Source organism: Bombus terrestris, chromosome 1 (assembly GCF_910591885.1).
Source record: "Bombus terrestris chromosome 1, iyBomTerr1.2, whole genome shotgun sequence".
Classification (NCBI taxonomy): Eukaryota; Metazoa; Arthropoda; class Insecta; order Hymenoptera; family Apidae; genus Bombus; species Bombus terrestris.
The window spans coordinates 3815688-3831257 of NC_063269.1; the positions used below are offsets into that span (position 1 = coordinate 3815688).

General features: G+C 40.8%; 1 long non-coding RNA gene and 1 other non-coding gene across 6 annotated transcripts; one reads left to right on the forward strand and one right to left on the reverse strand.

The window, feature by feature from the left end:
• Positions 1 to 9102: 9102 nt before the first annotated feature.
• On the forward strand, positions 9103 to 15215 carry LOC100652268. 5 transcript variants are annotated; one of them, XR_007223359.1, is made up of 6 exons: positions 9103 to 9225; positions 9294 to 9640; positions 9720 to 9895; positions 11062 to 11154; positions 12232 to 12313; positions 13940 to 15215. It is a non-coding gene; the product is annotated as an uncharacterized LOC100652268 (transcript). The 5 variants fall into 5 exon arrangements; XR_007223358.1 differs by lacking the exons at positions 12232 to 12313; positions 13940 to 15215 and adding an exon at positions 11242 to 11458 and having other exon boundaries at positions 9106 to 9225; positions 11062 to 11172; XR_002307884.2 differs by lacking the exons at positions 12232 to 12313; positions 13940 to 15215 and adding an exon at positions 11242 to 11458 and having other exon boundaries at positions 9106 to 9225.
• Positions 12142 to 13335, reverse strand: LOC125384686. The gene is made up of 2 exons (XR_007223360.1): positions 12592 to 13335; positions 12142 to 12343 (listed from the first exon to the last, which is right to left on the reverse strand). It is a non-coding gene; the product is annotated as an uncharacterized LOC125384686 (long non-coding RNA).
• Positions 15216 to 15570: the final 355 nt, after the last annotated feature.

The following is a 15570-nucleotide window of genomic DNA, read 5'->3' on the forward strand; positions in this document are numbered from 1 at the left end:
TTTCTACGTTTCAGAGAGACGGGGAAGGAGGCGACGTGTATTTGGCAAGATCTTACGGCTCCCTTCTGCGGATATGACGTAAATCCTCACGCTCTGCACCTATTTGCACACCACGTAACGTGTATCACATCCTAGAATATTCAAAATACAAGCTGAAAGTTCCCAAATCCCGTTTTAAATCCTTCGGTTTTTTCAGGGTCAAAAGCTTCGTACGCTCAAGGACGTTCGAAAATCGTTTCTCAGACTTGGGAACAGACATTTTTTCAATTCAATCCACGTGTATGTTTGGAACGATGAAATAGAGGAATAGAAAGATCGAATGGATAGGGAGGACAGAAAGAGAGAGCGAGAGAGAGACCGAGGATCATCTGTAGTTTACGGAAGTGCAGGCGAGTCGTGAACCGTGTTTGTCTTGTCCCGGTGTCGCGCTGCGACGTACAACGTCGAATTATTACTCCATAACCCGTTGCTTTTACAGGCCCGACGAGCTGACTGATACGCGACACACCGCGCAAGCAACAACATATACCTGTCGCGTGATAAACGTCGATTGTTCTATTAATCGCTGTTTCGATTCGAACGCGCATAGAATGGTTTTGTTTGGTGCACCGTGCGTGTGTTTAGATTTGCTTTGAAAAGGGTATAGGAGAAAGATATAGAAAGGTCGTGGATTGTTACCAAAGATCATATTTTCATTGGAATAAGGGGATTCTTCGAGGGTTCATAGGTTTCTCGTCCATAATATCAGACTGCTTTTGTTCCAGCGTGCCTAGAGTCACGATGAGAATCGAAGACGAGGAAACAGGTCGTATATAAGCGACACAATAAAAAGGGGGCGCCGATGATGCTCGTTCACGAATCCAAATATCTCCGAGCGTCATATTGTCGGCGTACATTTTGGTCGCTCCTTTCGCTCTCTTCGCACGAGCACCCTCGTTAAGCGCCTACGTGTTCCTGATTCTCAATCGACCGGTCCAGCCGTACTGGCGTTACTTTTGATCGCTGGATCCACCGCACGCTCCTTCCTTCGGGCAACGCCTTTAATCTCTTCGCTTTCGGTTCCATCCAGAATTAAGGGCTCTGGTCGAGCACCGCCACTACCTCTGACGCCTCTCGCCGTACCATTTCACCGTAGTTGCTTCGTAAACGAAGATTTGTTCCGGATTTTTCGAAGAAATTGAAATAAGCTATATCCCCTTCGTTTCGGAATAGCATGCTCGTATAGACATAACCCAAATCCATCGTGCATCCATCGGATACGCAGGAGAGATGTATCGATACATTGTGCATGCGCGGCCAGCAATACCGGTGTATCTACTGCAAGAGTTTGGACATGGGAGCACGCAAGAAGGGACGAACGAAAGGCGAACGTTCTACCAGCTATGTACGTCACGTCTGGCTTCTGGATTACATTTATACCCCCACGCAAGGTATAGGGAAGAGGGTGAGCCCAGGGGGCCGATGCGCCAATACGTGCCTATAATCTTCTACTTCGTCCTCTTTTGCTCACTTGCTCGCTCGCTCGCTTGCTCACACGTAACCATTTCGTTTCTGCTTCTCCACGATTGTAGACTTCTCGTCTGCGGACTACTAGCGCCTTTTCTCGAACTTGCATCCACGTTTCCCACTTTTGCTAACACGTCGGTCCTTGCATATTCCACGCGAGTATATGTTATTTTTCTTGCCTTATCACTTTTCGCCTTACATTCTGCTTTCTTTTTTCTTGACACCCTTTCACGTATCCCTTTTGTCTTGCTTTTATTTGCCTCTCAAGTCGTTCTTCTCCCTCACCGATCGCCCGTTGTCCGCGCTTCCCTTTACACTAACTGTAGCTTATTTTTGCCTTTCAATTTCATCGGATCGTTTCATCTTTTCAATCTCTAAACTCCTCTTTTGCGTCCCTGCGCCTTGCTACACATTTCTTTTTCTCGCCTCTTGTTTCGGAGCGTTCCTGTCGCTCCGTTCTTCCAGCCTTTCCTCGTCGCTTCTTTATTCCAGCAGCACGCGTTTACTCGCGAGTAGAGGCAACAACTGTCGTCGACTAGAGTAACTCTCGACGACGATGATTCTGTGTGGATGATCGTAGATCCCGCAGATCGACTCTATTACTCCTACGGGACGTTTTATTTCTGAACGATGTCTCGGCCATGACTCGAAAGTTTTTATCGGAGGATTTTGCCCTACATTCTCCAGCGTGTTCCAAAAGCCTTTCGAACAAGCCTCGGTTAAACATTTCTCCAGTTATTCCGTTCTTCTGTTACTTTCTCCTAACCCTTGTTTCAGTTAATTCACAAGTTGCCAATCTGCAATTATCTTCAGTAATTTTCGAATCAAAGGAGACGAAGTTGGAATAAAAGTATTTGCAAAAATATTTATCGTAGACAGATATATAGACAGAATACGGAGAATAATCCAGTGTGAGATAGTTGTCGTTGCGTACATTTGATGGACGCATCTTCGCGAGAAGTTGGCAGACACCATAGTCAGAATGAAACTTTCATTAACCGCTATAAAGTAACCGCTGCACGTTTCTCTCGTCCCTTTCCATCGCGATACACGGTAAAAAATAAACCACTGTTCACAGGAGAATCTCGATTTTGATCATCGCCGGTGTTGAAAAAGTTGATCTGTAAAATTCCAAGCCACAGCTGTCGTACCAGCCGTCGAATCGGTCCCTTTTCGTGATTTACGAGGAAGGCTTAACACGGACCCTCTGGTTTGTTTTTATCAATAGTTAATTCGCAATTTACATCCGTTTAAATATTCATACCGGCGTGGGCGCCGCCGACGCGAAAACCCAGGGCTTTCGGTCCTCCGCATACTTATTCCAAACTCTGGCTGTCTCTCTCTCTCGCTTTGTTATCCAGCGTTCTCCGACACCCTTCCTTTCTCCTCCTATCTCCTTTTCGTCTTTCCCGTAAACGCCCAGTGAAGTTGTGTGTGAGCAGCGATAAAACCCAGCGGGATACGTTCGAATACCTTTGCACCCGAAACCTCTCACGCATTAAATTCTAAAGCCGCTTTCTAGTTTCGGGCTGCATCGTGCATCCTACTTCTCCTTGTCTTCCGCCCCTTCTTTCTCTCGCTCTTGCCACCGGTGTTCAACGTTACCTCGTTCTTCGATGGTTGAACAAGAGGCAGACACAGAGACGAAGGGGAAAGGGAGAGTAGAGCTTGTGGCGCGAAACTTTGTCCATGGAAAACGGTGGCTGCTGGTTACCGATGTAACGCTCACCTTCCCAGTGTTTATGGTCGGATAACTGTGCATTAAGGATCACGGATTTTGCCGCGTCGCTCGCTTGATTAATTAGCCATTAATTAATGCGTTAGCGCGCTTGCTACTAATGGAAGGTGAAAATTTTATTATCGTAACGGATGATGACGAATTCGTGCTGTCCTGGCATAGCTACTGGGATCTGATGGAGGGATCGGCGATGTAACGCCGGATTAAAATCACGGTTAATGAAAAGCGAAATTACACGCGGCAACTGTAAGGGTTGAAAGGGGAGGATCGTGCGAAACGAACGTTTTAAACTTATCAACCGATGAGGGCATAAATTAATTAATTAAAAGCGGCTGGTCGCGGCACGATGATGCGTCCGCCCAGAAGAGTGCGTTTATCAAACAATTTTCCGTTTGCCCTGTCGCTGGTCCGCAACACAACGCGATGTAACCACAATTAATTAAATTTAATGACCGAGTGACAGTGGCTTTATTAATTAGTAAAATTAACCGCGTAACGCACCGATACCCATTGAAGAGCGCAGAAATGGAGTTTGAAAGTACGTGTAACGCCGATTCTCACTCTCACGCCGCTTTATTAATATCATTTCCTATTTAATTTGATTTTCCCTCTTTACCGCGATTAATTTTTTAATACAGACAAATTTTATCCCTTATTCGTTTCTTCGAACTTCTGTCTCGATCGATTATCTAAACATCGTCGTTGTTTGCACGAAACGTTTCGTATTGTGTAAACTGAAATCGCGTTCATTCATTTTATAAATGAAATCTCTCGCGGAATCTTGTACACAGATTCGACTGTTTCAGCGTTGGCGAAATCGAACGGATCGTTGTCTCGTCAAATATTTAAGCGTTTTTCCATCGAATTCGGGAATTGGCGAGTCCAATGTCAGCAGTTTCTTCTTATTTCGCGCACGTAAACCCGCTTTACACTCCGGCATGTTCGGCACGGTTACCGCGGCTTGTCAGCTCGTAGGTATATTTCCGTGTTTTATTCATGAAATACGTAGCTGTCTATCATATTCCCAGATAAGATTCAGCGAGTGTAGACGCGGTATATCGCCGCGTGAAACCTGTCGCTCCACAAACGGAAACCGACGTAACAAAAATAACAAATCGCGAGTGCAACCTTGCCATCGATGCTCTTTGTGCCTGTTTTAGATTATTTTTATTCCGTGTCACGATTTACTGACGTGTTTCACGAGAACTGGAACAAATGTTATTATTAGAGTTGTGGCCGTACTCAGTCCTGGCCTAAAACCGACACGATAGGTCAAATCTGAAGCTTGAAAACAAGTTACGTTCTATATTATTCCCTGTTCTTTTTCAGTGAATTTTCTGTCAATTTTCCTATCCATTCTTTCAAAATAGAAATTTCATTTACTTCGATTAATCCAAATAAGGAATCCCTTACACGGATAAATTTTGACTAGCAGAGATTGATCCTTTCCAAATTTGTGTTATGACATTCGTGATATTTTAAAGATAGTTTCGTGTGCGAAAGAATTGCTATTTATAACGTTTTTTATCGATATTACGATATAAACGGAAAGTGTATCGTTTTGGGCGTCAATTCGCGGGAATTTTTGGGAAATCGGACCACGAGGCGGCACGCGAATTCGCTCGACCGCAACGGTAGATCGCGAGCACTTCGATTATTACGGTTATCGCGCGCGTCACAATGCCTTCGTGGCTGTGGCTCAGCCCATGCGACACGTGCATTGTAAACATGGGGGTTGGCCGCGTTATATGATCGTCGCAGGTGCAAAGTTAAATGTGCATGGCTCCGTTCAGCCTTGGTTTACGGAATTTGCACTTCAATATCGATGTTCCGGAGCTATTCGCGAGACCGGCGTTCGACCGAAAGTCAGCCAATTCGTACGGTTAGTTGCTGCGGAAGTGCATACAAGAACACGCGAATCCAACCGCATTCACGATCGCGTGAAAGATCAGATATCAGATGCGCTTTATTCCCTGCTGTTCATTTTTTCCTGCGATTTCCCATTTTTCCAATCGTTTGTGAAGTTGTTCCAAAAATGTTGCAGCATAATGAAATAATAAATAAATTAATCTCTTTGAGAGTTTCATCTTGGATTCATCGGTGTAGACGTTATTCGAATAAAAATTCCACATGGTTAAATTTTAATCAAATTTAAAATTTTAATCAATTTTAATCAAATCAGTTTTTAATTTTTTCGCCGTCGATACTCGTCAAGCATCTCAATCTGCTTCTCAATCACATGTCATTCCAAATAAATTCTCATTCCCACGATATATAATATACTCTTGTATCTTGTTTATCGATTCGCAAAAGTATTGTACGTAATATAAAATATTATATCGAATATCATATAGTTTACTGTAAGCTTCGTGGTCGATTGCCGATTCACCGTATTGCTTTATAATTATTCCTTAACGTGCACACCGTGGACTCGCCAACCAGACGAGGGCCGGACGTGCGCTTTGGAATCTAATTACTCGTTAACCGCTTATAGACGTGGACTACCGACCGGGGACTGGAACGTTATTATTGCCGAAACGACTGAAATTTGGCTGTGATTAAGCATTTATTGCTTTTTGGTCTTCGCAAGTTTAGTGGTTTAAACGTCATTATCGCGTCTCAGGTCTGGCTATAAACTGACTTTTACTACTTACCACTTTGGCATTTCCAGAGTTGTTGCCAACTTGACAGCCTTATTAAAAATACGATAACCTGTTAGAGATACAAACTAGTTCTAATAGCCTATCGTAAAGTTATCCCTTTTGAAACTTAGATCTGACAAGTTTCAGATATTCACCGTGTCCATTTTGAAGTTATATCTTCGCATGAATTTCACGCGTTTCAACGATTGACACGTTGGTAGGAGACGAGAAATATTTTTAAAAGACGATTCGATTCTTGACCCTGGCGTTTGGAAAAACGTTCGGTGAAAATAAGGACGGCCAGCTGAAGCGGATTAAAGCCGAGTTCTCTGTAAAGCAGAGTCCTGTAAAGCGTATCCCAGGAGCTGATATATCTCTAGTTTGTAGTCCGACTACTAAAAATCCTTTATTTCTAGGCTGCAAACGGAAGGCTGGCGAAAGGAGAGTAAGAGAGGGCTGGTTGCGCACCATCTGCGCCCTTCTCACGCTTTTAGCCAGTAGTGCCAGCTAGACCGACAATAAGCTGATAATTGAGCTTTTGAATAATTCCAGCTATTTAATCCTGGTTTAATAAAGCTTCCCGTTTCAAAACGCTCGTGAATTTCATTAGAGGGACCCTTGACTGGAGAATCGCGGGAGCGACATTAATGCGCGCAATTTAGTCTCTCTTTCTTTTTCCTCTCCCACTGCTCGCGCTGTCTCTTCTCGTTTTCCCTTTCCTTTGCTTTTTTTCGGTCATCCCGGAAAAGTGGACGTAATTTATATAAAAAAGAGGAAAAAAGAAAGAAAAAGAAAGAAGGGGAGAAGGAAGGGGAGAGGAAAGAAACAGAAAAAGCTTGCAGGTATACGTAGTACAATGCTAGCCGTTACGTCGTAAAAATTTGGAGGTCGGTCGCTTTTTATTATCCTGAATCATGCCACTCGTTTAACGCGATTGTCATAAACCGAAAGAAACCCTACTTTCGTTGCGTGCCTCTTTGTTTTAAGAAATAAAAAATTATATCTGGTATCGCGAACTTCACGACTGCAACGACTGCAATGGTAATTTTTCCTATCGGCGAAACGACGAAAGTTATTTGCTCTTGATAAGTAATTATTTCATAAGATATTCGTGCACGGTTCTAAACGAATCGCCTCTTTCGTTCATTTGAAATTCCGTTCTCTGGGTAACAATAGACGTCGCAAATCCGACCTTGCTGCAATCAAATTTCCATCGATGCAGTTCGCTGCATTCTCCGCGAATACACCACGGGGATATGGGGTATCAAAAGGCCAACCTCCTACGATACGAGTTTATGCAGTGGAGCGTTTAGTGGCGTAGGTTCTTTCATCGGTAGATTAGTTAATTTCGGTGCAGCTATATCCCAGTCCCTGGATCCCTGATGTAATTAGCTGCACAATAGGAAACAGCTGACCCTCTATCGTATGGACGATGTAACGTCTAAACCAATCTCCGCTAACAGACAATTATTACACCTGTATTTCATACGTCCACCGCACTGTTTTCGAGATTCCCCAAACACGACCAAAGTATTCTCCATACTCAAAGTCTTTTCCCCCTCGTCGTTCTTTTACGATGTCACTCGGATCAATTTCAATATGTACTGCCGAGTCTAGGTCGATTCCGATACAAAATTTTCCCCTCCGTGGGATTCCAACTTTAGAATTTATATCTGTAAGTACTTTGACATTTGAAAGAATCGATCTTCACGAAGGTACTGCTCGAACTTTGAAAGATGAAACGATGTATCTTACATACTACAAACGTTAGGCGCGGTATACAGGGTGTTCAGCTACAGGTGTAACTAAATTTAAGGGGCGATTTTTGAATACGAAATGAATATAAAAGTCGCGTTTTGAGTTTTGTTTCTTAGTTGCTGATAATTAAAAATCGATTGAAAGGGCGCGAGCAAACCTTCTTACACGAACGAAAGTAGGGCAGCTCGAACAGTCGGAGTACAGCGATCCCAAAACCGGACATGGAGGGCAGCTTATCTCGAATCGGTCAAGGCTATAAAAAATACACGGTGTCGTTTAAAAAACTCAACGTCACTTTGATATGAGAAAATATAAGATATACAAAAATAAAATTAGCCTATATATGTATGTACGTGTGTGTACATGAGCTGTACAGTCTAAATATTTCTATTAACACGATTCATCGCTGTCTTCGCTACTGTTAAATCTCCCTTTAATTCTTTCCACGATTTCTTCGCCATCTACGTCGCACATCTTGTTATTTTCATTGCCAAACGCGTTAAAATTACCCTAATTTTCGCCTGCTTTCTTCGCTGGACCTTGTGCTCGACGATTCCATGACTTTATAAGAAATGGTATAATAGTAATGAACACGTAGGTAGGTGCGTTTAAAATATTTGTTTCCCTTTACTACTGGTCGACATTATTCCGATCGAGCGGTAGAAAAAGACTTCGAATAATTAAAGTTCTATTGTATTTCGAAAACTAAGGCTTGGTAATGGTTATATTATGTACACGCCAAATTATTCATTATCGGGATGTTGACTTTCATAACATAATAATCTGGGTCACTAAAATCGATAGAGTGTAAAATTTTCATTAACGAAACCACGAAATGGAAACTTTTGTCGTTGCGTTGCTGTTATCTCACCGATATGAAGGCGATACCGGTTTTAAAAGGCAAGTCGCTGGCGTTTTATGTGACGGCCCAGGATAAAATATAAACTTTCGCAGCTTTCTGCAAACATTATTTGGTGATGTCGCTAAAGCAGGATATTTTATAAAGATTAAAATAATGTCAGATATCGATAATCGCGGCGGAAAACGAATAAACTTGGTACCAGTAGAGAAGAGTATTCTATACGTTAGGTATTAAAGTTTTCTCTAGCCGACTGCAGTGAATCTCAACGATGACATGTTCTATTTTCGAAAGGCATGTGTCGATAGTTCAAGAAAGACTCGAAAAAGCATTGTTCGTCAGCATGAACTGCATTTGCATTGTTAAATGGAACGTTGATGGAGAATTTTAGTTTTAGATATAAGTACTGTGTTTTTTAAGTTGAAACTGGTCTTTAAGTTACTCCGGCCTATCTAAACTACTTGGAAAATACATAGTTTCCGACGCCATTTATCTATTATGTTTGTCTTATTATTCTTATAATAGCAACTTTTATCTGTAAATACAGCGGACAAGGTTTAAGGGAAACTCGAAAAAATATTATTGGTCGGCGCGAGTTGCATTGACATTGTTAGAAAGAACGTTTGCCAAAGAATACCAATTTCATATATTTATACTATGTCTTTTAAGTTAGAACTAGCCTTTAGATTATCCTAACTTATCTAACACAGCTGATAGGACAGGTAATATTCGACGTAACTCAGCCATTGTATGTTTTATCTCATGTTACTATAGCGATTTTTATTTGTAGATATAACGTGCAAGGCTAAAAATATCCGCACGGTAAGGTTAAATATAATAAAATTCCGACAATTCCATCGGTTAATTCCACCTTAACTTCAAATACACCGATCAACGTTCCTTCGTTAAACGCCTGTTATTTATTGCCACGTGTTATCTTCGTGGAGCATACACTGTCCAAACAAATGCGTGTTTTTAGGCAGAAATTTGCCACATAAAAATCACGAACATCAGTGCCTCCACATTAAAAGCAAAAACGCGTTGAAAACCTGCTAACCGAAGGAATATTCTCAACGAAAGTCATCATGCCGCCATACCTTGTGACTTTCTTACTTGTCGTTGTGGTCCTCGCTGATTGTAAGTATTCTGCATTGTCTTCAAACCTTATCTGCGTTATTTTGCTTCTTGCTTTTCATAAATGCCTATGCGACACTAGTAGGCTCGAGTGCAACCGCATCAGTTTGCTCAACAAACGAAGAATGGATTCGTTGTGGACTGTCGTGCGAACCCAGTTGCGGCGATAGACACCCGAATATCACAAACCCCTGTCCCCGCAGTTCCCGCAGTCACCGTAGTCTACGTATTGAACTTTTTCCAGGTGGTCCTGGTCCCGTGAGTATTATGAAATTATTAGAGGCGTACGAAAACCCGAGAAAGTGGAGGACCCGATGCTCGGGACGGGTGGGAAAGAGACCGAGGGTGATTATTGATCGGGTAATTGGCAGATGATATAACGATAGATATAATATAATATATCTATCATGTTTCTATCGAGATTCACGAGAAAATTGGTAATAAGACACTTTCTTACAATATAGGCCAGTGCCATTTGAATTGGCAACAGCGTCTACTCTGCTGTATCGGTCAAATTATGAAGATAAAGGAATAATATTCGCATAATCGGTCAACGAGTGTTTTTTTAACATACTCATGGTGATAACTCGAAAAATGTGTTTTCCGAGTTGCGTCAGTTTTTGTACAACTGCGCGATATGTTATACTGTTGCGTTAAGGATAGTCGAATGCTTCGTGAGTAAAAATCAACGCATATGTATGGCTATTTTATAGACCATATCCTGTGTCCGATATTTTAAGCACAGCTTTACGATCGTCTTATTGAAAATTGCTTGATATAGTCGCGTTGATATTTGGACACATCGCTATCTCTGCATTCGTTGCTTTGCATAAGATGGGATGATTTAAATATCGCGTTGTATATTCCACTAAGATGCGAACCATTTACCATAGCTTCAGAGTATGTCAACAACTTCTTGCATCGTTTTATTGTATCCATAGGGTGTCCAACATTTATAGTCACGATCTGCTAAATCTGTATACTCGTGATGTATTAAAAATGGGCAGCAAAACTATAGATTTGATCGTGAATTTCAATGCTAAATTGTTTTTTTTTTCTTGAATCATATAGCAGTCTAAATGTCAAGCTTTCATGATGGTAACGTGACCGTAGTACCTCTCACGAGCAATCTTATTTGTTGTTAAATAATAATAAAAAGCGTTGTTATTAGGGAAAAATTGTTTATATATCCCCAAACTACAAGAAATGGTTCACATTGTCATAGAATAAGCAACAACGACATTTATATCATCCTCTCTTATACAAAGGAATAAATACAGAGATGTCCGTGTCCGAATATCCATGTGACTGTATTTTGTCAACATATATTCAGATACAGTTAGATTATCGAAAACTAAATTTCAAAATCTACCATAAAATAGCTGCGTATTTGTGTTCTAACGTTATCGATAAATGTTCTTCAGGTATGCGTTTCCGGCCCCAGCTGTCAGTGTGTCGGAGGTACTTTACGAAACGAAGCCACTAACGAATGTGTACTACCGGAAAACTGTCCATAAGTATTTGCACAATTTATAGTCAGTACTTACATACATATTCATGTAGACCAGTTATTAGACTAACAAATATATTTCGAAATATTCCAGATTGAATATATTTTAATATTTATCGTGATGCGCGATTCGCAAATTCGGAAAATGGTTTCGTTGAGATCCACTGAATTTAGAAAATTTCACGAGATCCCACGAAAAGATTACGATTTCGAAATCGTAGCGACTGAAGAAGACGTCGAAAAAATTATCTGTAAAATCGAGCACGAAGATATCAAGTCTGGATTAATAAATCGTACGACTGGAAGAAATATTTTCAGATTTCTGTTAATTTCTAAAGAGTTGCAAAATGATTTAACTATATTTAGCGATTTCTATAATTTTTCACAAGTGTTTTCACGATTCTCACGATGTTTAACGATTTCTGATACCAGTTCTGACTTGATTTTACGATAGATAGCGCTTCTGCAGTTTCCACTGATTCTTAAGAGTTTTCTCAGTTACAAGAGTTGATATTTCTTTCGGAGTACAATGCTACGTGCAAAATGTTTTATCGTAGTACGCCATAATTAAGCAATTCGTAGTTTAATGCAATATTTCATTTTGTAATGACTCTATTTAAAACAACTGCATTTTTATCGTTCACAAATTGTTTACGCATAGATTACCTTGAATTCTACCTTGTGGAACAGTTTTGTATTCAATTTTAGTTACGTAAGCAGAACCGTTTCCGTTTTTACATTGAAACGCGAGTGTGGCTGAATCGAAGCGATGAAAATATATACAACTTTAATGTCTTTTTGTACCATTTCTTTGAATCTGTCAACTGGATTCAAAGCACGTTTCACAAATAATTGTACAGTATGTGCGGCAGAGGAAATGTTGTGTCATCCACTAGGTTCGCAGCTTGCAATGTTCGCATTATCAAGTACCATTAATATTTTTGAATACATTTATAAGGAGTCACATAGTGATTCTTCGAAGAAAGTAGTCATGTTTGACCATAAAATTTGAAACCTTTTTTGGTTGCAGTTTTATTATACTTATTATCGGTATAATGTGCGCTAATATGGAATTCACTTACAGGATACCTAACACTCATATGAGGTACTTACATATAAGGAAAGTAGGATATTCTTCCAAATGATTGCGGTGGGTACGATATTTGGTGGGTATCGTTCGACAAGATATTTTAAACCTGAAACATAAAATCTTAATTTCGGAAAATTTAGTGTTCGGAAAATATAGGCTGCTACACGTGCAGTATATTCTGATTTTGCTTGTTTCCAATACTATAAAGAGAAAGTTATAACAAGAGTATCATCGTGATACTCTTTGCGGGAAATAAGAGGCTTCCGGTTAAAGTGCTCATAAAATATACAGACCCGCTTGAAGATATGGTTTACATCTTTTAAACCTGTTTGTTCAAGATTCGAGTCTACTTACGTGTAAAAGCATCATTATTTTCGTCGAAGCACGTACGTGTGCTCGAGATTTTCTAACGAAATTAGAACCTATTCGCAGTACATGATACGGTACATTCCATCGATCCCATTTCCATTTTTATTCGTCTTACGATTCATTCTACTTATCAGCGGTCGCTTTTATCCTCCTCGTTTAATGTTGCTCGATCCAGAGACCGAGAAGTATTGGACGTATCGGAAGCATTTCATTAGCAACGTTTCACATTCCTTGAAACCTCACTGGGGTTTATCGGAGTCTGCTAAACGGATAATCGGTAATTGATTCGCACAGAGACCGGCCGATTCTCGCCAGTACTTCCCAGCGTGGGTCGTGCGCGAAATTAAGCGTGCCACTCGCGTCGCGATACGATACTAATTAATCGACCGGCTCACGGTTATCCGCGTTGCACTTCTGCGGCCGTTGCATCGTTCCGAATTCCGCTTACTTTAACGTGGAACGATCAATTTACGGTCCGATAATTGGCCGATTCTCTCGAACCGTTAAGAAAACGAAATCGATTATTCTTCGCCTCCACCGTACGTCCACGCATTTCTTCGCGTCTTTCGATCCTTTTCGATGAGAAGGGAACGCGTACTCCTCCGGAGGAGAAGCTCTCCTCGCGTTTTCCTTTATCGTTGTCGCTCCACGGAAACTCGTTCCATTCAATTAACACAGCAGTTAGTACACGCTGATATCAATTTCCGCGACGTTGCTTCACGGTCGAGCGTTTACTACTTAAGTGGACACATCCAAGCATTGTACGCGAGCAATTCAAACTACTCGCGGAGTAGTTAGCGGTCAGTTTATGCGCAGTTCATGAGCTCCTGGAAGAGCACGGACGAACACGCCGACGTAACTAGGGTTGAAAGTACACCGGTTTGGATTTCTAATACGTGTATACGATGTACACGACGATGTAGACTGTCCCCTGACGTATCCGGTGAAGCAATCGGTTAACAGAACGGGGGCCTATTACGTATACGGGTCATCAAAGGGAATTCCAAGCCTGTGACATATTTGATGGTCGTTGCAGACTCGCTGACTGTTGGCATAGTTAAAATATCATTGCATTCGGTTGATCTGTTGTTCGCGTTTGATCGCCGCCCCCTTCCTTTCTTCTATATAAACTTCTCTGCCACGAACGATACCGTTTGTAATGGAATATCAGGTGAAAAGAACGAGAGAGGATAAGGGAAATAAAACGAACAACGTAAAAATGGCCAAGGACGAATTGAAAATTAAAATTGAATTTATTCCTCGAATCGTAACTACGATTTATTTATTCTCCGAATGGAATTGCTTCTGATCGTTTCTCTCTTCTCTTCTATAGAAACTCCGCCGACATCAGCTGGATACTTTCTGCGATTGAATATCGAGCGAGAAAAACATAAAATTAAAAATGCAAAAGAAGACGAGGATTTAATCGACGATTACGGAATGCTATTTTAAATTCATACTACTTGGGAAACATAATGGAGACAGATAGCGACGCAGGTTTTTCCTTCGTCGAAACCATTGTATCGAACCTTCGCCGGCTTAGCGGAGAAAAGAATTCCTGGCTTGTGCCACTTGGTGGATTTCACCGGACGGCATCTTGTTGGGATGGAACATTCATGAGAGGTTCCCCCGTTCGGCAATGCAACTTTTATAGGGGCAAGACTCGGGGTGGGTCATCGCATTTATACTTACATTCTCTCTTTCGAACTCACGTATCCCGTAATCGCGTGTTCCGCCGCGAATAATTGATGCGCGCGGGTGCCTTCCCCACACTCGCAGTGTGTGACGTACCGTTCGATAGAAGATTGAACTCACCGACAAATTACGATCTTTCGTGGCTAAAATCGAATCCTTCCTGATTTATTGGGTCCAGTCACGAGAAATCAAAATTATTTCGTTATCGAATATTAAATAAAAAAAGAAAATGAAAGAAAATCAAATATATATATATAGGGTGAGTGTCTCCTAACACGACGACTTAAAATAACTCGTAAGTTATTCGTTGTACGAAAAAATGTTTCAAATAAAAGTTGCACGGTATCTAGGGGGACATACAGCGCTTTAATCTGTTTTTTATTACCTTACTTTTATAGCGAGATATTAGGGTCACCTTCAGTTTTTTAAATGGAACGTCCAATATTTTTTCTCAAATTTAGATAAATCGTCAAATTTGCACCTTTTAATAAAAAGTGTTACACGAGGCGGGACTTAAAATGAATATTTTAAAACAGGTTTTATTTCAAGCGAATTTATCTATTTCAAAGTGCTGTTCATTACGCGTTGATGCACTTGCGTAATCGAATTATCAGTGAGCGAAGAATATTTTCGAGCGTTCCTGTGGTTATGGCAGCGCATGCACTAATAATACGTTCTCGCATATTTTCCACCGTCGTTGATGGCTCGCGATAAACCTCATTTTTTAGTGTTCCCCGAAGGAAATAATCGAGCCAAGATAACAAAACCTAAGGTTTACAAACACGACCTATGGCAAACAAAGCCGTGTTAAGAATCACGTTGACCGGGCGTACTTCCTAATATCAAATTCCTAGCATCATTAATTTGAAAATACCTCAGTGATTATTCCTTTCAAGTTCCACTTCGCGTAATACCTTTTTACCCAAAATTTGACGATTTATTTGAATTTGTGAAAAAATATCAGACATTTCGTTAAAAAAACTGAAGGTGACCAATATCTCGCTAAAAATTTAGCTAATTAAAAACAGATTATATAACCATGTGTCCTCCTATATACCATGCAACGTTTGTTTGAAACATTTTTTCGCACAGCTAATAATTTACAAATTATATTAAGTCGTCGCGTTAGGAGACTCACCCTGCATATATATTCCTTATTTTGTCTAAACATTGACCTTTCACCGAGAAAGAGATCACAAAGATGACCAGTAAGAAATAGAATTGACCTCGAGTTCCACGTGTACGCGCGTGCTCGTGTAATTACCTTTT